Raw genomic sequence first — 25450 nt, forward strand, 5'->3', positions numbered from 1 at the left:
GAGTAGGACGAAATGTCCGAAAAAAGCTCAGAGGAGCGTGAAAGGAAAATCTGCCAAGAAAAGGAAAAGGCAAAGTGATGAGGAAGAGCTGATTGAGGTGTTGACCCAGATTCTCGGATCCATCCCAAGTCTACGGAGTGGGAGCCCACCGCAAATATTGCTAATAGGAGGATTAGCAAACCTCTCTCGAAGGAGACTAGGAGTAAACTCTGCCCGGAATGCCCTAGACCACAGGTACCAAACTGTGCGCCAGAGACACCAGAAATAGACAAAAAAAAATATCCTTCATGGGAAGATATGGCAGAGACATTAAGAAGGGCATGGCAGTCACACCAAGACAAGGTCTTAGACATTTTGGGCCCCATTACAAAAATATAGCCGAAGAGGCGAAAGAACCAGAGCAAAAGGCGAACACATATATTTTAGCCGCTTGGGCGCAACAGGCAATATGCCTATTGGGCAATGCCAGCAATGCATTAACTACGGAACGCACAAGTCAATATTGGTCAAAATTGACCCAAAGATGAGCAAACTGGCCACCTCAGAATCGTCAATGGACAATAAAGGTAAACTTCTCGGAGACTCATTCATTAAAAACATGGCGAAATTCACCAGTATGTAGGCCGCCATAGACGGGGCCCAGGCATCGCTGAAACTATTATTTGGACAGAAGGTTTTCAGTAGGGCTGACAGAGGAAAGGGCCGCTCGGCCAGCAGCTACTCTGCATACAGGTACAACTACAGCGGCAGAGGAAACTGGAGAAACCAGGAAGAGCGCAGAGTCAACCCCTGCTTTCAGTCAAGAGGAAGGGGTAGAGGCAGAGGCTGGCGAGGAAGCGGCAGAGGCCAGCAAACTAACACATGTGAGAATAAAGTAAAGGGTGCCCGAAGACCCAGTGAAACCAGAAATCCCAGTTATAGGGGGAGGAGGGAACACAGCACTGTTCTTAAAACAGTGGAAGCAATCATCACGGGATGCTTGGATAGAACAGACGGTACAAGGATTCCAGCTAGAATTCTATCAGAATCCTGTACAAATGACATACCCGAGACCTATAAAATTCAGCAAAGACAAAAAAAAATAATAAAAAAATAAATAAAAATACTAAACAAAGACATTTTAGATCTAGAAAAGAAAGAAGCCATCACACAGGTGATAGAACCGACACTATGCTTCATAAGCAATATGTTCTTAGTAACGGGAAAGAGGAAGCAGAGACCTGTGATAAACCTCAGAGACTTAAATGCATTTGTTATATACAGACATTTCAAGATGGAAGGAATCCATCTGTTGAGCGACATCTTGCAGGCGGAAGATTGTCTAGTGAGGATAGAGCTCAAAGACGCCTACTTAATGATATCAATCGCAAAAGAACATCAGAGATTCCTATGATTCTGGTGGGGAGGTCAGACGTGGGAATTTATATGACTCCCATTCGGGCTAGCGTCAGCACCCTGGGCCTTTACCAAACTGACGAGAACAGTAGTCAGCCACCTGAGAGAGCAGAGCATCCGATTGATAGTATACCTAGATGATTTCTGTCTGATGGGTCACTATAAGGAAAGACTGGAACAGGCAGCAGTAATCCTGCTACTACAGAACCTGGGGTTTTTAATAAACTGGGTGAAATCCAAATTGGTACCATCGCAAACGATAGAGTTTCTAGGATGTGTGATAGAAACGAGAAAGGCCACACTCAGCTTACCTATAGCTAAAGTGAACCTGATTAAAAAATAAAAAAATAAAGAGGTCAGGAATATCTTAGCAAGGGAAGAGTTATCACCGAGAGAGCTTGCCAGACTGGTAGGGAGGCTAGTGTCATCCATTCAGGCAATCTTCCCAGGGCCACTACACTACAGGGCTATATAGTGCCTGAAACTCCAACACCTACGGAGAGGTCTACCATACAAACAGAGGATACAGATAGCAGCAGAAGCGAGAACAGAATTACGATGGTGGTTCAGTCATATGGAGGCTTGGAACTGGAGAGCAATATTTGGCTCATCCCCGGACCTTATCACAGAGTCAGATGCCAGCTGTTGGGGCTGGGAAGCCCATTGCGGAGAAATGACAACGGGAGGCAGGTAGTCAGAGAAGGAGTTAGAACTACACATCAACTGCCTGGAGCTGATGGCAGGCAAATTCGCAGTGAGGTGTTGGACCCAGGACAGAGTGAACTGTTGTGTCCTTCTGAGAATGGGCAATGTGTCCGTAGTTCGATACATAAACAGGTTAGGAGGGACAAAGTCCAGAATGGTAGCTGAACTGGTAAAGGATTTCTGGCACATGTGTCTACAGAACAGAATCAGTGTAACAGCAGAATATATCCCAGGACTGCAGATCAAATTGGCAGACTGGAATTTGAGACACTTAAGGGATGCCAGCGACTGGCAACTGAACAGAGAGGTATTTCAGACCTTGATGGTAATGAGGGGCCCATGCAGGACAGATCTGTTCGCATCCAGGTTGAACACTCAGTTGGATCGGTTCTTCAGTTGGATACCAGATCCTGCGGCGGATGTGACAGACGCATTCTTACAGAAGTGGGGTCCGGAGAGAGAGTATACGTTCCCTCCATTTGCAATGATCGCGAGGACAGTAGCGCAGGTCAGGAGACAACAGGCAACCATAAAACTGGTGACACCGTACTGGAAGAGCCAGGTGTGGTTCCTGGACCTTCTGGAATTGTCCACAGAGGAATCATTACTACTCCCTCAGTGCCCAGAGTTACTTCGGGACCCAGCAGGGGAGATTCATCCTCTGATTCAGGGAGGGCAATCTGAGGTTGATTGCTTTGGCGATTTCTGGGGAAACTGGCAGAAGCCAGGACTTTCAGGAGACACTGAATCATCGGGGAAGCCTGGGCACCAGGCACCAAGAAGGCTTACAGGTTGGCTTGGGCACGGTGGAATGGCTGGTGTGTGAAACGACACATACATCCCACTAGGGCAGATATAGTACGCATAGTGGACTTCCTAGCAGCCTAGTGAACTTCCTAATAGCCTTAGCAGCACAAGGCAAAGCCTATAGTACAGTGAACACGTGTAGATCAGCCATATCAGCGGGACACCCCAAAATTGAGAATGCACCAGCAGACAAACACCCTTTAGTATGCAAACTTCGCAGAGGAGTAAAGCTATTGAGACTACCGAAGTCCAGATATTCCCAGACTTGGGATGTTAATAAGGTATTGGATTTATTTAATAAATGGTCAGATAACAACCAGCTGTCGAGGAAAGCCTAATCAGCAAAGCTTGTTACACTATGTCTCATATTGTATGAGTATTAGATGTTAAGGCACTAAAAGTAGACCGGAAGTCATTTGGCCCTTCAGGGGTCACATTTTACATTAACAGAAGGTCGAAAACAGGCATCAAGACAGTCACTTATGCGACTTTCCCAGACCAACCTAGATAATGTCCGGTCTGCTGTCTGAAGGAGTACGACAGAACGACAAATGAGCTAAGACCGACAGGGGTGACACAATTGCTAATCGCAATTAGGAAACCGTTCAAGGCGGTGACAGCATATCTAGCTAGATGGGTCAAATGGTGCATTACCCAAGCAGAAATCGACATTGGGGCTTATTCAATCAGAGGAGCAATGGCATCAAAAGCCTTTCATGCAGGAACTAGGTCAGAACACATCCTCAAAATAGGAGACTGGTCTAGGGAATCAACGTTTAAAGAATTTTACTTTAAACCAATAGATCATATGTCTACGTTGGTGGTAAGTAAGCTTTGAACTATCATAATCTGAGCCTCCGGTCTGGACATAGAGTACTGATTTTCCATACTACCGTTATAGAAAGTCAAGATTCTATTAAAAGACACAGAGGCAATGGATTATCCCACTCGATTAATGGATACAAATGTTGATATACATGTCTAATGTAATCTAAAGAAAATAAGAACGGGCTGAGAATTACATTTGACGATGACCCACCCGATCATAGATAGCTTCTGTTTTTTGTTGTTTTATTATTCGACAGGAACAGAGCCTAAAGCGACAGGATCATGAGAAGACCAAGTGTCATGACTCCGCTATCCCGGTGGTCGTGGTGGCGGAGGAATCGGCGGCGATATGCGAGTGTCCGTTGCATCCATTCAGGGGCTTATGTTGCACAAGATCCTCCCAAGATGGCAGAACCTTACGGACCTGTACCGAACCAGCCTCCTACAGTGTCTACTGGGTAGGAGCCTCTGCCCCCGAACGGTCAGGTGACCGTATTTCAGGCAGGAACGCAATCCCAGCATTGCGTCGCTACTTCGTATACAGACGCTCCGTAAGTTTCGCAACTAAGAACCTCTTTGTGCAGCCTCCTAGTTCTATGTGCTTTCTTTTCTGCCTACTACCTATACCTTGTATCGTTTCAGAAATCTTACCTGCAAACACTTCTACCATCCCCGCTCTTCGTGTGAATCCGTTACCGCGTTCAGTGGTCAGCCGCTGTTTCTTCCTCTCGGTGAATCAACGCGATCCAAGACAGTACTCTGCCCCGCAACGGTAGGAAACACTCCGGGGGCTTCGCGGCTATAACCTGCTTCCTACTCAACCCTCTTTCATTCTTTCCTTAGACTTCACCTCCTTCCTCCCGTGGTTTCCATCCTCCAGTTCCACCCTCGGAGCTACGGAACGAAATCGTGATCTCCTGCGGGTTCCTATTCAGGTACACTACGTTCTCTCTAGAAACCTCCAACCAGCTGCTTACTCCATCTTTTCCCATTTCTAACCCGTTTCTTTTACATAAATTAGACTCCAGCCTTCGCGCCTGTCGTCCGCATTACCAGACTCAATCCAGTAAAACTTCAGGACTCCACGTTTCGAGGAAGACGCTCCACCAGTCTCCTGAAGAGCAGCAACAGGGTTTTCTACCCCGGAGGGTTTCCCTGGGATTCCTGCAGTGCGCAGTTCCTCCCCTTTGGTAGGCTGGGAACGGTAGGGACCTCGAGGGAATTCTCACAATCTTCTTCTATGCCTCTGCTGACCAGGTTAGTGATTCTGTGACAAAGTTCCTCATTGTGGTATTGGAAGACTCTCAGAGATTTGACAGATAGCGACGCCCAAAATTATAGCTAAGAAGGGGTACTACCGGTTTAGAGCTTTGTCACAGAAACAATGGAACAGCAGATGCAACAAATGAGGTCTGCCATGCAATCTTTATCGCATGAAATGCAGAGTCTAAAACAAGAGAACGCTAACCTTAGACAACAAGTAGGGAAGGCTAATACAGAACTACCACCCTCCTCAATCCCTACGGGGAAGTATGATGGTTCTCCCCATAAATTAAAGGAGTACTTAGACTGTTGCACTGTTCAGTTCACCTTTAAAGCTAGATACTTTCCAACTGATAAAGACAAGGTGGGATTTCTGATTTCCCACCTCACCGGAGCCGCTTTAGCATGGGCTACGCCACTAGTTACCTCAGGAAATGCTATTCTGGACTCTTATCCTGCATTTGTCAACGCTCTTAAGTCCATGTTTAGTAGGCAAGAGATTTCAATTTCCTCTCAAGAACAATTACTCGATTTACGTCAGGGCTCCCAAGACTTACTACAATATATGACTAAGTCTAAGCAACTCTTCGCCGAAGCCGACTGGTCAGATTGTGCATTGGTGACTTTATTCCGTAGAGGACTTACAGAGGAATTGAAGGATGAGTTGTCAAAAGTACCTAGACCACCTAATTTAGCCGATATGATCACAGTGGCATTACAGATCGACTACCGAATTCAGGAAAGGCAGTCTGAATGTAGGAGGAGTCGGAATACCAGAAATCCTGAATCAAGAATGGAAGGAACCAGTGTTTGTTCTAAAGGGGAATCCTCCGAAGATGAACCCATGCAACTAGGGATCACTAGAGGACCTCTATCACCTGAGGAACGAGAACGGAGACGTTCTGGAGGTCTGTGCATGTACTGCGGATTGTCCAGTCATGTAGTCAAGGACTGCCCAAAAACTCCACCCCGAAGATGGGTGAACAAGAAGTCAGGAAACTCCCACACCCAGTCATAAGGGGAACCTCGACTCAGTGGTACGGGATGGTTCCCAGAACTTACCTCTACTTCAAAATACCTATCCTTCTAATACCTCTATGGTCATCGTTCTGGTAAAACTCTATCGGGAAGATCAAGGGGTTTGTGAGGCACCCGCCTTGGTGGATAGTGGGGCAGCGGGATGTTTCCTTGATGATCAATGGGCCAAAGACATGGGGATTAGCCGATTCGCCAAGACCTTAGCTGTTCCCATCCAAGGTGTCGATGGCAATCCTCTCAGCTCCGGACCTATAAGGGAGCAAACATATCCACTACTATGCCAGTTCTCCACTCATCAAGAAAGACTGAGCTTTGACTTAATCAAGGCGGCTCATTTCCCTATTATCTTAGGATTGCCGTGGTTACGGACTCATAACCCATACATAAATTGGACGGCTGGAACCCTTTTCATGGGCTCGGAATATTGCGTCTCTCACTGTTTTCCAAAGAGTTCAAACCCAGTTCCAGTCAATTCCCAGGAGTCTGAAACCGAGCCGCTCACTACAGCTGGCAGTCTATGCCACATCCCAGAATGCCACATGATGTTTCTCCCCGTTTTTGACCACCCACAGTTCTCATCTCTTCCACCCCATCGTAGAGATGATTGCCATATTGAACTTACACCGGACCATCCCATTCCATTTGGTCGAATGTATATGCTTTCGCAAAAAGAAAATAAGGTTCTGAAAGAATATCTACAAACCAACTTAGAGAACGGTCTTATAACCGAATCCAAATCACCGGCAGGGGCATCATTATTTTTCATCCCCAAAAAAGACTCGGACGAGTTACAACCGTGTATTGACTACCGAGCATTGAACAAGATCACTATTCCGGATAAATATCTGATGCCACTTATACCAGATATTTTAGAAGCAGTAAGAGGAGCTAAACTATACACTAAATTGGATCTTCGAGGGGCCTACCATCTCATTCGAATTGCTCCGGGAGACGAGTGGAAGATTGCATTCCGAACACCCTTCAGACATTACGAGTATCGCGTAATGCCCTTCAGCCTTTCAAACGCCCCCGCAGTCTTCCAGCGGTTTATGGACCATCTGTTTGCTGACCTATTACATTCCGTAGTTATCTATTTGGACGACATTTTGATTTTTTCATCCGATAAGGATCAACATATACGTCATGTCAATCTTGTTTTGGAGAGATTACAAGCTAACCAGTTGTTTTTTAAGGCGGACAAATGTATTTTCCATCAGCCTCAAGTGACATATTTAGGGTTTGTTCTCTCTGCCAATGGAATCTCTATGGATCCTCAGAAAGTGACCGCAGTGATAAATTGGCCTATTCCGAGTAATGTTAAGGAAATCCAGAGGTTTTTGGGTTTTGCAAACTTTTACAGAAAGTTCATCCCCTGCTTTTCTGAGATCGTTCTTCCCTTTACCAGACTTCTACGAAAGAATGTTCCCTTCATCTGGAACTCACAGGCCCAAGAAGACTTCGAATTATTAAAAAAGCTTTTTACCACTGCACCCATACTGCTAACTCCGGATCAATCAAAGAGATTCATTTTGGAAACTGATGCCTCACATCATGCAATGGGATCCGTTCTCCTTCAGGAGGACTCGGAGGCACCGAAAGACCTGTAGCATTCCTCTCCAAGACCTTTGGGCCCTCAGAACTTAATTACTCAGTACTAGAGAAGGAACTTTTGGCCATCAAGCGCTCCTTCGAAGAGTGGAGACATCTGTTACTGGGTTCCTCCCATCCTATTGAGGTGCGCACAGACCATCAAAACTTGAAAGTATTACAATATGCCCAAACAGTTAATAGCGCCAAGCACGGTGGGCTTACTTCTTTTCTCCTTACCGAATCATTTTTACATTTTTACCCGGAAACCAAAATCTCCGGGCAGATGCCTTATCTCGAAGAGATTCCCCTAAGGTTCGATTCCAGGCAGACCGGATATTTCCGAAGGCAGTTTTTGTGCAAGTGGTGACCGACTTCCTACAAGAGATCCGTCAATCTACTATTGAAAACCAAGAGTTTTGTCAAAGCTTGAAACATGCACATTATCTAACTCTGGATCAGGGTCTGTACTTCAAGGAGGAAAGAGTCCTGGTTCCTTCAGTAGATCTTCAAAAGAAGGTACTTTTTATGTGTCATGATTCAAAGGCAGCTGGGCATCGAGGAATCAGAAAAACACTGGACCTCGTCCAAAGGCAATTCTGGTGGCCTTCGGTGTCCATAGATGTGCGGGACTACGTAACCGCTTGCACTACTTGTTTACAATCTAAACCATCTCATCAAGTTCCTATGGGCCTTCTTTCACGTATGACTGTACCTACCAAACCGTGGCAAATCATATCAACCGATTCCATAGTGGAACTACCTGCTTCTGAAAATAATACAGCCATCATGGTAACTATTGATTACTTCACTAAGCTAGCCCATTTTGCAGCTCTTCCTGGGATCCCTTCAGCTTCTCAGATGGCCGTATTTTCATTTCTGAAATCTTCTCTCGTCACGGACTCCCGGAAAGAATTGTTTTGGACAGGGGAACACAATATGTTTCACAATTTTGGAAGAAGATGTGCTCCATTCTTCAGATCCAAAGATCCTTAAGCTCCGGATATCATCCCCAAACAAATGGGCAGACTGAGCGCCTAAACCAAACCCTGGAAGGTTATTTGCGATGTTTCATGACTGCTGTGCAAGATGACTGGGCGGAGTTATTACCCTTAGCGGAATTTGCGTATAATAATTCCATTCATACGGCCCTGAACTCAAGCCCTTTCTACTGTTCCTATGGGTTTCATCCGTCATTTCTGCCTATTGCTTCCCCTTCATCATCACGATTTCCAGGGGTGGATGCTCTGATTGAAGGCATACATCGAAGTCAGAGACTGGCACGTACAGCCTTATTGGAGGCCCAGGAAAGAGTCAAACGCTATGCAGACCGTAGACGAAGAGCTGCACCTCTACTGACAATAGGTGATCGTGTATGGTTATCATCTAAATTTCTACCCCGGCACCTGGTGCCTTCTAAACTATCCCTGAAGTATTTTGGCCCTTTCCTGGTCACCCATCTGGTGGGTGAGGCTGCTGTGCGCCTTCACTTACCTCCCTCATGGTCCCGTATCATCCAGTCTTTCATATTTCCCAGATTAAGCAACATGTCTCAGACCGGTTCTCAAGGTCTGCTATTCCACGTCCTCCACCGGTGGACACGTCTACAGGACCTGAATTCGAAGTTTCTGGGATCTGTGATTCACGTTACTACAGAGGGAAATTGCAATTCTTGGTGGACTGGAAAGGTTACTCCCCGGCTGACAGGTCTTGGGAACCGGCCTTTGAGGTCCATGCCCCCCCGATTGATCCGCTTTTATCGGCTCCACCCGGGCAAACCGGGTTGTCCGCCTTTGAAGGGAGGGCATACTGTCATGACTCCGCTATCCAGGTGGTTGTGGTGGCGGAGGAATCGGCGGCGATATGCGAGTGCCCGTTGCATCCATTCAGGGGCTTATGTTGCACAAGATCCTCCCAAGATGGCGGAATCTTACGGACCTGTACCGAACCAGCCTCCTACAGTGTCTACTGCGGAGGAGCCTCTGCCCCCGAACGGTCAGGTGACCGTATTTCAGGCAGGAACGCAATCCCAGCATTGTGTCGCTACTTCGTATACAGACGCTCCGTAAATTTCACAACTAAGAACCTCTTTGTGCAGCTTTCTAGCTCTATGTGCTTTCTTTTCTGCCTACTACCTATACCTTGTATCGTTTCAGAAATCTTACCTGCAAACACTTCTACCATCCCCGCTCTTCGTGTGAATCCGTTACCGCGTTCAGCAGTCAGCCGCTCTTTGTTCCTCTCGGCGAATCAACGCGATCCAAGACAGTACTCTGCCCCGCAACGGTAGGAAACACTCTGGGGGCTTCGCGGCTATAACCTGCTTCCTACTCAACCCTCTTTCATTCTTTCCTTAGACTTCACCTCCTTCCTCCCGTGGTTTCCATCCTCCAGTTTCACCCTCGGAGCTACGGAACAAAATCGTGATCTCCTTTGGGTTCCTATTCAGGTACACTACGTTCTCTCTAGAAACCTCCAACCTGCTGCTTACTCCATCTTTTCCCATTTGTAACCTGTTTCTTTTACATGAATTAGACTCCAGCCTTGGCGCCTGTCGTCCGCATTACCAGACTCAACCCAGTAAACCTTCAGGACTCCACGTTTCGAGGAAGATACTCCACCAGTCTCCTGAAGAGGAGCAACAGGGTTTTCTACCCCAGAGGGTTTCCCTCGGATTTCTGCAGTGCCCAGTTCCTCCCCTTTGGTAGGCTGGGAACGGTAGGGACCTCGAGGGGATTCTCACAATCCTCAAGGGGATTCTCACAATCTTCTTGTACGCCTCTGCTGACCAGGTTAGTGATTCTGTGACAAAGTTCCTCATTGTGGTATTGGAAGACTCTCAGAGATTTGACACCAAGAAGAACAAAAGTTTTATTAAGACGACGATTGAGACAGACAAAGAAAAAGGAAGGACAAGGAAGGGGAAATATGTTAGGGGACTGTCAGTGAGAGGATTGGCTGGACATTTCACATGGTTAAAGTTAAACATCAGAAATGGACTACAAAAAGGACAATTTCATGGGAAATGTAGTTCGTGATTGTGCACACATTTTAATATATTGTTTGATAGTTAATGCTGCTCAAGTTTTACAATAAAGAGAGAAAGCATCCTTCGCCTCTGTGTCTTCTGAATCTTGACTTTCTATAACCGTAGTATGGAAAAATCAGCAAGTTAGAACGACACTTGATATACATACTTAATATCCCCACCCAAGCCCTTAACAACTATTACACTGGGCCACACTTCTATCCAGATAAGAACTCTATGATGACCAATATAACCAACTGGTCCCTCACTTTCTGGCTCGTAGTCGACTTTTCAGTTACAATACGGCTGCCGCAGAACTCCACCTTACCAATGCTGCCGCGACAGTCTAGACGTTGCCAGCATTTCCTCCACAATCGAGTCAGTCAAAGGCACCCTGGGAGCGAATTCCCATCGCTCTTAGCGCAATAACGAGATGTGGACGCTCCAGCGCCGGACAGATACGGCAGGAAATTATTGCTGCGATTTTAATCCTAACCAAGGCATGCTTTCGTTTTCACAAATTGATTAGCAGAGTTTGCTGATTAACATTTTTTTGATTAGCAAACAGACCCATTTGATTAGCAATTTTGTACTAATATTGTTAATGTCACCAGATGTTATTTGTACCCAAGACATGAAATGAGCAACAATACAGCAATTTTGTGTACCGCTGAAATAAGATATTAGTTAGAGGAGTCAGGCCTTGCAAATTCTTTAAAATTCAGCTAGACCTACAGGTCGGGTAACTTAGTTTACCTATTCAACCTAAGAGAAATGCAATCAACCCATAGCAATGGAGGACAACAAATTTAAAATGCAATTCGTTTACAATGGTGCATGTCCCTACACACCTGCTTTGTTTGGCACACTGCTGCCACCCAGAGGCCAGCCCTGCACAGTGAAACTTTTGTTTGACATGTACAGCAAACAAAATAAATGTTACATAAGAGTTTCAAACATCTCTTGCAAATGCTACTGGCCCGTCATAAAATGTGCTCGACTATGCAAGTGGGCGAAAAGACTTTGCGAGCCACATCTAAGTGTCTATAAAATGTTAAAGATTAGCTGCATTAATGGACACAAATAAATAGATATGATAAAAAGGCCTTGAAAAACATTTCACCTGCAGGTGGTGATATATAATGCAATCATAATCATAAAGCAAAGCGAGCTCTGGAGCTCTTGCAATAGATCTGTAGATATACAGATTGGATGGAACTATTGATCACTACTTTGCGTAAGCATCTAATTCGCTTTGTGCATTCATTCTGTAAGAGAAAAGAAAGAGACTAAGAAGAGTGGATTGCGTAGCAGGCAGAGAACTGGGCAAACTAGATGGAATATTGTAGTTTGTGGTCATCTCAATTTCAGGGTACCTGGTATAAAGCAACTGGGTGATGATATAGACTGTCAAGGAGTATGGGTTTGCTCATAGGTTGAGCACCTGTTGCAAGATGTATGCAACCTGCAGGTTACAGAACGAGGTTTTACATCAAAAGCATTTGATCATGTGATCATGTACATTTTCAAAGTGTTCACTCGTCAATATGATGCATCTTCCCCAAGAAAATTAAATATAGTTCACACAATGAAATTTAGATGCACTAACCTAAATTTTGGAGATGATGCAGTGTTTTACAGTATCAATACTCTAATCATGCATTATGTAACAACCTACATATTAGGAATGAAATTGCATGACTGTCTTTTAAAAAAATATATATAAAGTTGACACATACTGGCCTTTTTATCACAGGTCTCTGCTTCCTCTTTCCCTTTACTAAGAGCATATTGCTTATGAAGCCTAGTGTCGTTACTATCACTGGTGTGATGGCTTCTTTCTTTTCTAGATCTAAAAGGTCTTTGTTTAGTAGATTTTTGTCTTACTGTCCTGGCACGGAGCCTGACAATCTGTAATACATGCATGTCCACATATGGGGGTGTTCATTAGACACAAGCTATGCATGTCTTATTGACTTTATTCATTACATTCCTACAGAATTGCCACCCCCACACAGGAGTGCACATCTAACATCCCAGGATTCCATTTACTGGAACATGTGAATTACCGTTACAGAACTCGTGACCACTGCAATTTTCTAAAACCTTGCCTCCAAAAAAGTTATCTTCCTGTAACGCTCACTTTGTATCCACGGGGACGTCACTCAGCCTGTTCTGACCTCTTACGACCTCAAACCCTTCCCTGGAGTCTACTCGATTGGAGACTGAGACTTGTTTTCTTGGAAAGTGTGCTCTCCGTCCTGCTTTCAGCGCAGGGGCGCGTTGATGCGGGCTCGTTGCTACCTAGTTAACTTCACTGGCAAGAGTCCGACAGGTAAGTATAATGAGTCTTTTGAACAGTTCTCTAACTTCGTTCCTTTCCTTCCTTAGATGATGGCCGGCGTCTGGGGATGGCGACGTGCTGCTGAGATGAGTAGCGCTGAAGGTGAGTGAGAGCGCAATGCAACCCTTTCGTATTTGTATTGAACTGAGTTCTTTTTCTGTGTCTTTTAGGTGCCGCAACGTTTTCAGCGTGGATGCCGGCTATGAAGAAGAAATGCGGTGAGTAAGCACGGTATGCGGCGCTCTAGATGTTTCCACGCTAACATGAAGTGTCTTTTCCCTCTTGCAGATGGGTGAGAAGTTCCGGGGACAGAGTTCCCCCAGAGCGGCTGGGATTCAGGTAAGCGTTTGAAGCTCGTACAATCTTTAAAAATAAGCGAAGATTTGCTGAATGCTTACTAATGCCTTTTTTCTGTTCTTTTCCCTTTTCCTTAGGAAGCGGCATGCCGGGATGGGAATGACACTGCCGAAGATGCCCGCAGAACAGAAGAAGCGATGATGGATGGGCAGAAGCGCCGCAAGTTAAGGCTGTTCCTAACTGTGTTCTTGTTCTTGCAGGAGCTGAGCGCAGAAGAAAGATGCAGGCCTGCTGGAGACCGATCCGAACACAGTGAGTGTCACGCTGCAGGTGCAGAAAACACAAAGCATGTTTCTCAACCTGGGCGTGGCTTAAATAGTCTCTGAGTATCCCAGGTGTCTCTGGGCTGAACCACACCCAAAAGACTAGACTGCACATGCAGTTCTGGGAACCGAAATATGTGGGGACACCCATCTTGTCCCCATCAATGCACTACAAGTCCAATCCCCAATATTATCCTATGGGAGTGAGTGAGTCTGGTGCCACAAGCGCCAAGTCTGACTCCAAGTGGGTCTTTGGAGGGATGGAGAGGCCCTTGAGGGCCATGTAGGTGATCGTGGCCTGGCTCCAGCCTGACATCTTGGAGGGCTGGGGACATGAGGGGCAGTAATCATGACACTTCCTTCTTATTCCTTACTTGCACTGCACCTGGTAGGCACTACACTGACAACTAGTCATTTACACTTTTACAGTCCAGTACTCTACAATCAATTCAGATGATCCGTCCAAGACCACATTATCATCCTATGACTGTCACAACTCAGAGATTGTTTTCTGGTCGTTGCAGATAATACTTCCCCACTCTTCTGGGGAAGTTCCTTTCACTCAAGGAATCTGGGGTCTTTATGGTGATGTGCCAAAGACTTCCCTCCCAAGAGCTCAGCCTACAAGGATCAATACACCTGGCAGGCCGGGGGCTTGAGCGAAAAGGCCGGAGCAGAATCGTCAGAGCTAGAAGGACAAAGAACAAAACAGTTGTTCAGGAAATGCAGCCAAGTAGTGCCGGAGAACAAACAGCCAACACCGCCCACAATTACCCACTCTTACCTGCTCCGTAGGAACAATATACCAGTAACCTACTTGTATCGAAGTGCAGAAAACAAGGAGGATGTCTGGTGAAGGGAAGGTGTGCCAGTATCCTAGGAACACCACAGTGAAAGCAGCAGAGCGTTCCAAAAAGGGTTCAAAGCAATCCAGTGTCAATGCAGCAGAGCGTTCCAAAAAGTGTTCAAAGCAATCCAGTGTCAATGCAGCAGAGCGTCCCAAATAGGTTCAAAGCAATCCAAAGTGTAAACAGCAGAGCGTCCCAAAAGTGTTCAAAGTAACAGGAGTGGACAAGGAAAGAAATGAAATGATCAGGGAAGCGAGCGTTCACCTCACGCTATTTCCCTTACGGAAATGTTCGGGTTATCGGGTCACCAAAACTTAAGGATTCAGAAGTGGGAGGTCAATAATGAGAAAGCCGGGTTCATATAATCCAAGGGGAACAATCGAGGGAGGCAGGCGTCGGGAGGCAGACAAGGACAGGGCAAAGACAATAACTTGATTCAAGCGCCGGGTAGTCAAGGATTCAAACGGGAGTCCGGGAACAGAGCTCGTAACTAACAACAGTTTAGGAGCACTCGATCTCCGGATAGATGGGAGTTAAATGCAGTTCCCAACAAATGAAAACACAGTAATGTCATGCGTGTACGTCACGTGGCTATAATAGCAAGAGTTGTGGGAGTTGTAGTTTCAAAGGGTTTTACTTGCCGGATAGCGCTCAGACAATCGCCAAGGTAGTTTCTAATTTAGCCGAGACAGTACCCCTCCACAAAGAGCGCCCTCTCCTGAGCCTTCGCAAGCGTTGAGACCAAAAGGCACGTAACAAACGGGGTGTGTTCAAATTAGAGGCCGGTTCCCAGGACCTGTCCTCTGGACCATACCCCTTCCAATCAATCGGCTAAGACCGAACCCCACGACATAGGAGAGTGTCCCTGATTGCACGCACCTCATACTCATCCTCTCCATGGACGTTAACTGGGGTGGGGACAGCAGGTAACCGCGTGCCAGGTACAAAAGGGCGAAGCAAGGAGACATGGAATACCGGGTGCACCCGCCAATGAGATGGAATCTCTAGACAAACAGTGACAGGGTTAAGGCACCGTAGAATCGTATAAGGACCCAGGTAACATGGCAACAGTTTCCTTTTACCCTTAATGGCCAGATGTTTTGTAGAGAGCCATACACGGTCACCACAAGAATACGAAGGAACCGGTGCGCGTCGCTTGTCAGCCTGCATTTTGGTACGACGTTGCGCAGCTTGTAAATGGGATAACACTGATTTACGGATGGCAAGCAAGGAATCCTTCACGGCATTAGCTGCGGGAAACTGCTTTAAAGAGGGCAAGACAGGCGGCAGAATCCTTGGGTGCAGACCATATAAAGCATAAAATGGAGAGCCGCCAATTGATGAATGCATAGAATTGTTATAGGCAAATTCTGCTGCACCTAGTAGCGAGAACCAGTTAGACTGATGTTGCAGACACAGACAGCGAAGAAACTGTTCCATAGTGCCATTGGTACGTTCAGTCTGGCCATCCATCTGAGGATGGTAGGCCGAGGACAAGCGGGCATCGATACCCAAAGAGGAAGTAAGGGAGCGCCAAAAGCGCGAAGTAAATTGAAACCCTCGGTCAGAAATCAGAACCGTAGGAAGTCCAAAAAAAACGTACCACATGGTCAAAAAGCAGACTCGCTAACAGAAGCAGTAGGTATTCCCGAGCACGGTATAAATCGTGCCATTTTGGTGAAAACATCCACAACCACAAGAATGGTGGACATGCCCCCCATACAAGGGAGTTCCACCACAAAATCAAGGGTGACCATATGCCACGGATACGGGGGTAATGGCATGCTCATTAGAAGACCTACGGGTTTGCCTGGTTGTCTTTTGCACTATGTACATATGGCATACTTGGAGACATATTGTTTGGTGTCCTTCTTCATACCAGGCCACCAGCACTATCGGTGGAGAAGATCATAGGTTTTGGCCCGACCAGGGTGAGCTGCCAACGGGAGATCATGGGACCATTCGAGAGCTTTTCGCCGAGTTTGATTTTCAGGCAGGTATAGTAGGCCTTTAACATATGGAAGACCGGTGATGAGTTCGGCGTCCAACTCCTTAAGAATAGGAGCATGTTCCTTAGCCCATCTCCTTAACCCATCTATGATGGACGGAGAAACCGAACAAACACACACTACAGTCCCTGAGGGTAATACTGGGTGGGGTTGACTGCTTCGTAGTTTCCATAAACAAATGCCACCGTATTTGCCTAGCATTGGTACATTTCACATGGGACAATGCTTGAAGATTCCGATGGTCCGTATACACAGTAATGGGGTGCCTAGCACCTAATAGATGGTGTCTCCACTCTTTAAACGCCACCTTAATCGCCAGTAATTCAATCTCCATGATCGTATAATTACATTCGGCTGACGTAAGTTTCCGAGAATGGAAAGCCACCGGATGTAGTCGATGGGTAGCTGGACAAATTTGCGACAGGATGGCCCCCACTGCAATTGCAGAGGCATCGGCTTCCACGATAAATGGAAGGGCTGGATTAGGGTGCTGCAAGACGGGAGCAGTGGTAAACGCCTCCTTCAATTTGTGAAATGCAGATTGCGCTTGTTCATCCCAAAGGAAAGGGACGTTCGGACTAGTCAACCGAGTTAGTGGCGCAACTATTTCGGAAAAGGAAGCGATGAAACGTCTGTAGAAGTTAGAAAAACCCAAGAATGATTGAAGGGCTTTTACTGAAGTCGGGACAGGCCAATCCAGTACTGCCCGGACCTTCGAGGTGCACATAAGCACTCCCTTTTGAGATATTTGAAATCCCAGGAACTCCACAGACGATGCATGGAACACACACTTCTCCAGTTTTGCAAAGAGGGAGTGCTCTCTTAGACGGAGTAGAACAGAGCGTACATGTTGTATGTGTTGAGACAAGGATTCTGAATATATCAGGATGTCGTCCAAATATATTACGATGTAACAATCCAACAAGTCCCTGAAAATATCGTTAACAAAGTGTTGGAATGTCGCTGGGGCATTGCAAAGCCCAAAGGGCATTACACAATATTCATAAAGCCCGAATTTCGTCTTGAATGCGGTTTTCCATTCATCCCCCTTACGTATCCTCACCAAGTTGTATGCACCCCGTAAGTCCAACTTGGTGAAGACGGTAGAGGAGGTCATTTTATCAAGGAGCTCCGTGATAAGCGGCAGTGGATACTGGTTTTTGATCGTGACATTATTGAGGGCACGATAATCCACACATGGGCGTAAATCCCCTTCCTTCTTAGGTACAAAGAATATCGGGGAGGCCGCTGGTGAACGGGATGGACGTATGTGTCCCAAGCACAAAGCATTGTCCACATAGTCTCGCAGGTGTTCTTCTTCCTTTTGAGTAAGTGAGTAGATACAACCGTGTGGAATGACTGCCCCAGGTATGAGATCAATGGGGCAGTCATAATCTCTGTGTGGAGGCAGTTTTTCTGACAAGCCTTTATCGAACACATCCGAGAACTCTCGGTATTCCAATGGAAGTACAGGGACCGGGATAGAGGATAAGGCACTGATGGAAGGAACACTAGTCACCAGGGCCAGACAAGGAGAGAAGGGTGCTGCCTCGTGAGACCCAAGGCATTTCTGTATGCAAAAAGAGGAAGAGAACCGCACGGTTTGTTCAACCCAATCAATTACAGGATTATGGGTTTGCAGCCAAGAAAGGCCCAGAATCATACCGAACTGGGGAGCCGTAATAAGGTCAAAGGTGATGGATTCTGAATGACCTTGTAAGGTGGACATTTGTAGTGAAGTCGTTTGCTCCGTAACTTGTCCGGATACCAAACGGGAACCGTCTACAGCATGTATGTCCTCAGGTCGTATTTTGGGAATTATGGGTAGTCCGTAATGTTCGGCCAACCTAGAATCCATATAATTCCCACTAGCCCGTGAGTCTATCATTACAGGTTTGGAAAAAGATTTGATGCCAGGGGCCTTGAAGCACATAGTAAGATAAACATGTGATGACGGAAAACACTCATCCGAGCCCGGGTACATTTGACTCATCCTAAAGGCCCGGTTTACGGACGAGTCCTGGCGTTTCCCGCCGGTTTGGCGGGTCTTTTAGGACACAAACTAATATAATTTCCTGACTGGCCACAATAGAAACATAGGTTATTCAGTACCCGTTTCTCTCGTTCAGCCTTGGACAATGGACCCCTGATGGCCCCAATTTGCATGGGTTCGGCTTCGCTTTGAGAAACAGGAGTAGTGCCATCTGGTCGGGAAGAGGTACGAATATCAGGATACTGACGTTCGCCCCGTCTTTGCCGGATCCGAGCATCAACTTGAAGAACCAGGTCGGGCAACTCAGGAAAACCAGGTGGAAGGGCGGGCACCACTGATAAGGCATCTTTTAGATCATCCAACAAACCTTTGTAGAAGACAGCCGCTTTCTTCTGTTCTGGCCACGTGGTCTAAGCCGCCAACTGGTTGAAACGAGCCAGGTAGGTCAAGAGATCCGTCTTGCCCTGATTAATAGCCAAAAATTCCAAATCCGAGGTTTGTGCTTTGTATCGCATATCAAAAACGCTGTTCATGGATTGAATTAACCTATCGAAGTCATAAAGAGCCGGATCATTAGCTTCCAGCAAAGGATTAGCCCATGCTGCGGCAGTGCCACCTAGATGGGAGAGAACGAAGGCCGCCTTAGTGGTAGCGTCTGGGAACGCCAAGGGACGACAAAGAAAGTGAAGGCGACATTGATTCACGAAAGTCCGATACGTTTGGGATCCCCCAAAAAGCGTTTGGGTGGGGCCAAAGGAAAGGGCCCAGGAAGGACAACCGGAGCTGGAGCCGGGGGGGGGGGGTCCAGGAGGAGGTGTTGCCGCAGCGGCATCACCGAATTCCTCATCATGGGGTAATGGCTGCACGAAGCTCTGTAATACATCCATGCGTTGATGTAAGGTCACATGGGCGGATGCCATATCGGTACGCAAGGCAGAAAAAGCCTGCATGAGAGCTGCCATTGGGTCTGATGCAGGCTCCATAACCAATAGGCGTTTTTGTAAGGCTCCTAAATCTGTCACAACTCAGAGATTGTTTTCTGGTTGTTGCAGATAATACTTCCCCACTCTTCTGGGGAAGTTCCTTTCACTCAAGGAATCTGGGGTCTTTATGGTGATGTGCCAAAGACTTCCCCTCCCAAGGGCTCAGCCTACAGGGATCAATACACCTGGCAGGCCGGGGGCTTGAGCGAAAAGGCCGGAGCAGAATCGTCAGAGCTAGAGGGACAAAGAACAAAACAGTTGTTCAGGAAATGCAGCCAAGTAGTGCCGGAGAACAAACAGCCAACACCGTCCACAATTACCCACTCTTACCTGCTCCGTAGGAACAATATACCAGTAACCTACTAGTATCGAAGTGCAGAAAACAAGGAGGATGTCTGGTGAAGGGAAGGTGTGCCAGTATCCTAGGAACACCACGGTGAAAGCAGCAGAGCGTTCCAAAAAGGGTTCAAAGCAATCCAGTGTCAATGCAGCAGAGTGTTCCAAAAAGTGTTCAAAGCAATCCAGTGTCAATGCAGCAGAGCGTCCCAAATAGGTTCAAAGCAATCCAAAGTGTAAACAGCAGAGCGTCCCAAAAAGGTTCAAAGCAATCCAAAGTGTAAACAGCAGAGCGTCCCAAAAGTGTTCAAAGTAACAGGAGTGGACAAGGAAAGAAATGAAATGATCAGGGAAGCGAGCGTTCACCTCACGCTATTTCCCTTACGGAAATGTTTGGGTTATCGGGTCACCAAAACTTAAGGATTCAGAAGTGGGAGGTCAATAATGAGCAAGCCGGGTTCATATAATCCAAGGGGAACAATCGAGGGAGGCAGGCATCGGGAGGCAGACAAGGACAAGGCAAAGACAATAACTTGATTCGAGCGCCGGGTAGTCAAGGATTCAAACGGGAGTCCGGGAACAGAGCTCGTAACTAACAACAGTTTAGGAGCACTCGATCTCCGGATAGATGGGAGTTAAATGCAGTTCCCAACAAATGAAAACACAGTAACGTCATGCGTGTACATCACGTGGCTATAATAGCAAGAGTTGTGGGAGTTGTAGTTTCAAAGGGTTTAACGTGCCGGATAGCGCTCAGACAATCGCCAAGGTAGTTTCCAATTTAGCCGAGACGTGACAATGACAAAGCTGGGATATGAGCCTTAGAAGGTGGGTTTCACGGTCCTAATTTGACTGTCAGCTAAACACCTCTACCAACTAAAATGTTATATTCTGCAATGGGATGGTAAGGAGACTTGCGCCACAAAGATGCTATGTTAGTTCTAAAACTAGCACTTTTTTTGCATGTTTGATGCACAGAAAGTGTTACTATCAACAGTGTTCATAGTCACAAATATCAACCAGAGAGAGTGAGCCTTGCCAGTATGAGTACCATGATATGCCACAATGACAGAGACCAATGAATCAAATACTAAACTCTTCGTAACCATGGTGGCACAAATGTATCTATATGCATTAAAATTTTGATTATTGCATTTGATCAAAATACTTCGCATAGAATGATAAAAATGCTACACAAGTTGACCAATAGTAAATGCAGCATCATCATAGTGAATGTACAAAATAGTTGTTCTACAGTGAACACAGAGTGCATGACAGGATCAATTGATCAGATCTGAATATAGTTGTCGACCACAGACAGCAATAACTCTTCTGGAGCACGTCTCAGCCTCAATACTGGATAATTGCCCGAGAAAGTGGAGAACCCAGCAATCAAGTGGTGACCCCCTGTATTGTGTGTGCTGAAAATCCTGATTACATAGCCATACTTGCCAACCCTACAGATTTAGGCAGTAGGCTACTGCCTACAGATTTGGGTGACAGATCCTACTACTTTTTACAGTGGCAGGTAATGTATGTGGACTTTAAGGCAGGCTGCAGGACAAAGCATTTTGGCTTCAGTTTTTTTAGAAAGCTTCAATGGTACCAACAATGTACGTTTTGTATTTTTCTATGATGTCATTGTTATGCGAATTATTATTTTTTAAACTTGAAAAATCCTACATCTTTTTGGTCACAGAATGTTGGCAAGTATGCATAGCTAGGAACATGGCACGTGCCTCCCTGGTTCTCTCGTTGTGACAGCCCTGCATAAGATAGACACTGAGGATTCCGGGGAGGTCAGAGGCCTTACAGGGTTCAAAATTACCAGAGAGTGGTAACTATTCAGCTCCGTATTGTAGCCCTGAAGAACTTGGTTACTGTTGTGTGTTGCTCTAGTTCTTTTGACCAGAGAGCGTCATGACCTCGTCATGACGCCTCTGTAATAAAAGGGGCTCTGCTGGCACGCACATGGGAGTGCAGCAGAGCCCCAGGAACCGGCAACTTGTGTCTGTGTGTCTTTGTGGGGGGGGGGGGGGGAGGACCTGCCACGTGTTCGTGGCCTGTGCCGCCGATTGGCCTGGGAGCCCCCACGCGATGGCGGCCCTGGGCTGGGTGCCTCCAGCAACGAGTACTGGAGCCAGTGAGCCAGCTCGAGCAGGGTGATCCCTGCCCCTCATACGCTGCGTGATCGCAGCGCCCTGGTGCGGTGTCTGGGTGCCCGACACCATCGTAGGCCTGCCCCGATGAACCGATGCGGACCCACCACATTGGCGACGAGGCGGTCCGGGCCCACACCCATGAGGGTGTGGGCTTCGTAAAAAATCTGCGGCGTGCGGTGTCGGCCGCGAAGGAAGGCACACGTGGAGACGCTACGGCCCTGAACGAGGTGAGGGGGCGGGGCCATCTCTCCACCTGGCCAGTGGGGTGCGGGCAAACATGTACGCTCCCGGGTCGCGGTGGTGAGTGCTCTGGACTTGGAGAAGTGCCTGGACAAGGAGAAGAAAGCCCATAGTCCACTGGGCCCCAAAAAAAAAAAAAAAAAGAAGAATGCGGAACAAACGTGTTTTTCTTTTTCCTCGTGTTGTGATGGAAAGCCCATAGGGGGGCAGGCAAAGCGGCCCTGAAAGAAGGCGTGGACTTCAGTGGCCCAAGGCCGCCTCTCCCAGTTATCAACAGGGAGCGGCCTGCAGGGGGAGTGGCCAGAGCAGCGCGGGCCGCTCCAACAAAGGAAAGGGGGCAGAGTCGTATCTCCGCCAAGCCCGCTCGAAGGGGAGAGTCACTCCCGGGCCGCGGTGGTGGCGAGTCTGGGCTCGCTCACAGTTTATGAGGGCCCTTCAACAACCTGGGCCTGGAGGAGGAGATAAGGAAAAAAAGTTTTCTTGTTGTCAAAGAAAGTGGAAGCCCAGGCAAGAGGAGAGGCTGGAAAATTGAACATTAACCCCTCCGACCGTCCACAGCTGTGCCAGACCAGAGGGTAGCGGCTCCACCCGGAGTGCTCGTGCGCCCTCTGGGGATCCAGGCATATGAAAACCAAAAGGAGAGGGTGTGTGTCATCCGCACTACCATATTACCACCTTCCAAGGGTAGCGGCTCCCCACAGAGCGCTCGTCCGCCCTCCAAGACGTCCGGAAAGGGATAGGCACCCCAAGACCTGCCTTAGACAGCCACATAGTGTGCCCGACCAGTGGTCATCATGGTGGAGGACGACAATGAAGGCATCTGTCGAGGACAGCTTGCGATGCTGAATCCCTTTGACACAATGGGGTTGCCTGCCAGTCTGGGACCCCGGTGGACAGCCTGGGTAGAAAACCGGGAGCTGTACTTTGAGGCAATGGAAATCAAGGATGCAGCCAATTGTCCAACACTCCTGTACTCTGCCGGGTTTGCCGTCCAGAAGCTATTTAAGACATTAAGGCCCAGAGATCAGTCATACGGGGCAGCCATCGCAGCTCTGAACGAGTATTTTAGACCCATGGTCAACAGGGACTATGAACGGTTCAGGATGAGGTGTGCGAGGCGAGAGCCTTGATGCGTTCCACGGGAAGCTGCGTGGCATTGCACTGTCCTGTGACCTGGGCAACTTCGAGGGGGATGAGATCAGAGCGCAGATCATCTACGGCTGAAGCTCCTCGAAGCTACGCAAACAAGTCCTAAGGGACCCGACGCTCACCCTCGATAGAATACTAGACCTCGGCCGAGCTCAAGAATTGGCGGAGGTGCGGGCCTCAATAATGGACTCCTCCAGACAACACCTAAAGCTGGAGGCCCCCATGCAGCGGGTCAAGCTCGAGGAGGTGGCAGCTGTCGGGAAGTGGCAAGGAGGAAGACCGATGTGCCACCATGTGTCACCAGTGCGGGTGGGATCTTCCACACCCGCAGGACTGCCCGGCGAAAGGACACATCTGTGGACGGTGCGGAAAAGCAGATCCCTTCGCATGGGTGTGTCTCACCCCAACCCCAGCCAGCATGGCGGCGATGTCGGGAGAGAGTGAGCTGAAGGGGAGAAAGACCCCCAGAGTGGCGGCGGTCCAGGTGGCTGTAGGTCTCAGAGGAATACACTACGATGCCGGAGAGGAGGAAGATGAAGAAAATGTATTCTTCCTGTCCTGCAGCAGCGCCAGTGGCCAATTTGACCCCGGAATCTTCTGAGCTCAGGAAGCCCGCCGTCGGGCCCTGTGGTGTGCAGACTGGACCACACCTGTTGTTTGTGCAGTGTTAAAATGTTTGAGTTTTCAGTAGCTTTTAGGTGGTGCACGGAGTGGAATGCACCCGATGTTTGCTGTGACGATGCAGGGGCACTGTGGGTGCGCGGACTAGAATGCACCAAGTGTAACCCAGTAGAAGATTCCGTTTGAGTGGGGTGATTTTTGTTTGGTTATAATAAAGGAGGGATGTTGTGTGTTGCGCTAGTTCTTTTGACCAGAGAGCGTCATGACGCCTCTGTAATAAAAGGGGCTCTGCTGGCACGCACGCGGGAGTGCAGCAGAGCCCCAGGAACAGCCAAATCGTGTCTGTGTGTCTTTGTGGGGGGGGGTGGGGAGGACCTGCCACGTGTTCGTGGCCTGTGCCGCCGATTGGCCTGGGTGTCCCCACGCCACGGCGGCCCTGGGCTGGGTGCCCCCAGCAACGAGTACTGGAGCCAGTGAGCCGGCTCGAGCAGGGTGATCCCTGCCCCTCATACGCTGCGTGATTGCAGTGCCCTGGTCCGGTGTTGGGGGTCCCGACACCATTTTAGGCCCACCCCAGTGACCCGAGGCGGCCCCACCACAGTTACTATGCACCAACAGGTACCAGATGCTACTTTTGACTCCAGTCTCCAGGCCAAATGGAGCAATACAAACTAAAGTATGTGAGAATTACTCTGCGTTTGGGAATACGCGTCTCACAGAGAGGGTTCGGCCTCGCAATGCACTAGCTCCTCCTTACCAAGAGACAGCAGCACAGCACTTAACTACTGGGTGATTAATACCAGGTACCCAATAGATGTTTTTGGCTCCTGCTCAACAAATCCTTTTTCGATCCCTGCTTTAAAAGCCTCCAAAAGTGGAGAAGGGGCGGGGCAACTAAAGTTGGAAAATGCCCACGTCCGATAAGCTAATTATACAAGTGCACCACATAACACGATTGCCTAAGATTTACATGTTAAGGACTACATCACTCTGGTAATGCATAACGCAAAGTGTTCATTTTCTATAAAGTAAACATCACGTATACAAGGGGCGGGGCCAGAGGACGTACATACGTGAGAGCAGGAAGCGACCAGTGGTGAACAGCTGTTGGTTAACACCACCGCGAGCAAAAGTGGAGGTTGCTGGTTGATGAAGGCACGTGACCGAGGTCCCTGAACAGGGTATAACTTTCGTCCTTCGGGTAAACCACAGAGACGTGATCTCTCCGTTCCGGTCACTCTTTGTTTTGTGGTGACAGTACCAAAAGCAGAGAGACTGCCGGGAGAGGGCGGAGCTTGATTACATTCAGTCGGTCTGCCTAAGCAAGATAAAGAGGATGGAATAACGCAGCGAAACAAAAAAAGGACTCGTCAAGGTCGCAAAACGAAACATAGGTAAGATAGGGCAGAGTGATAGAAAAGGGACAAAAACAGATTTAATAAGTACCAAACATTAGATAGTGTCTAGTTCCCATCTGAGAAACTATAGCAAGCG

General features: G+C 47.7%; 1 protein-coding gene across 3 annotated transcripts in view; it reads right to left on the reverse strand.

Moving 5' to 3' along the window:
* The window catches only part of LOC138569199 (histone-lysine N-methyltransferase 2D-like), a 538746-nt gene extending 513461 nt beyond the window's left edge, over positions 1 to 25285 (reverse strand). The window contains exon 1 of one of the 3 annotated variants that reach the window (XM_069646961.1): positions 25026 to 25285. The gene's annotated coding sequence lies outside the window, so the exon portion shown is untranslated. The remainder of the gene's footprint in view (positions 1 to 25025) is intronic. The other 2 variants (XM_069646960.1, XM_069646962.1) reach the window with 2 other exon arrangements.
* Between the last annotated feature and the right edge of the window lie 165 nt (positions 25286 to 25450).

This window comes from Ambystoma mexicanum, chromosome 2q (assembly GCF_040938575.1).
Source record: "Ambystoma mexicanum isolate Mex_15411 chromosome 2q, UKY_AmexF1_1, whole genome shotgun sequence".
NCBI classification, from domain to species: Eukaryota; Metazoa; Chordata; class Amphibia; order Caudata; family Ambystomatidae; genus Ambystoma; species Ambystoma mexicanum.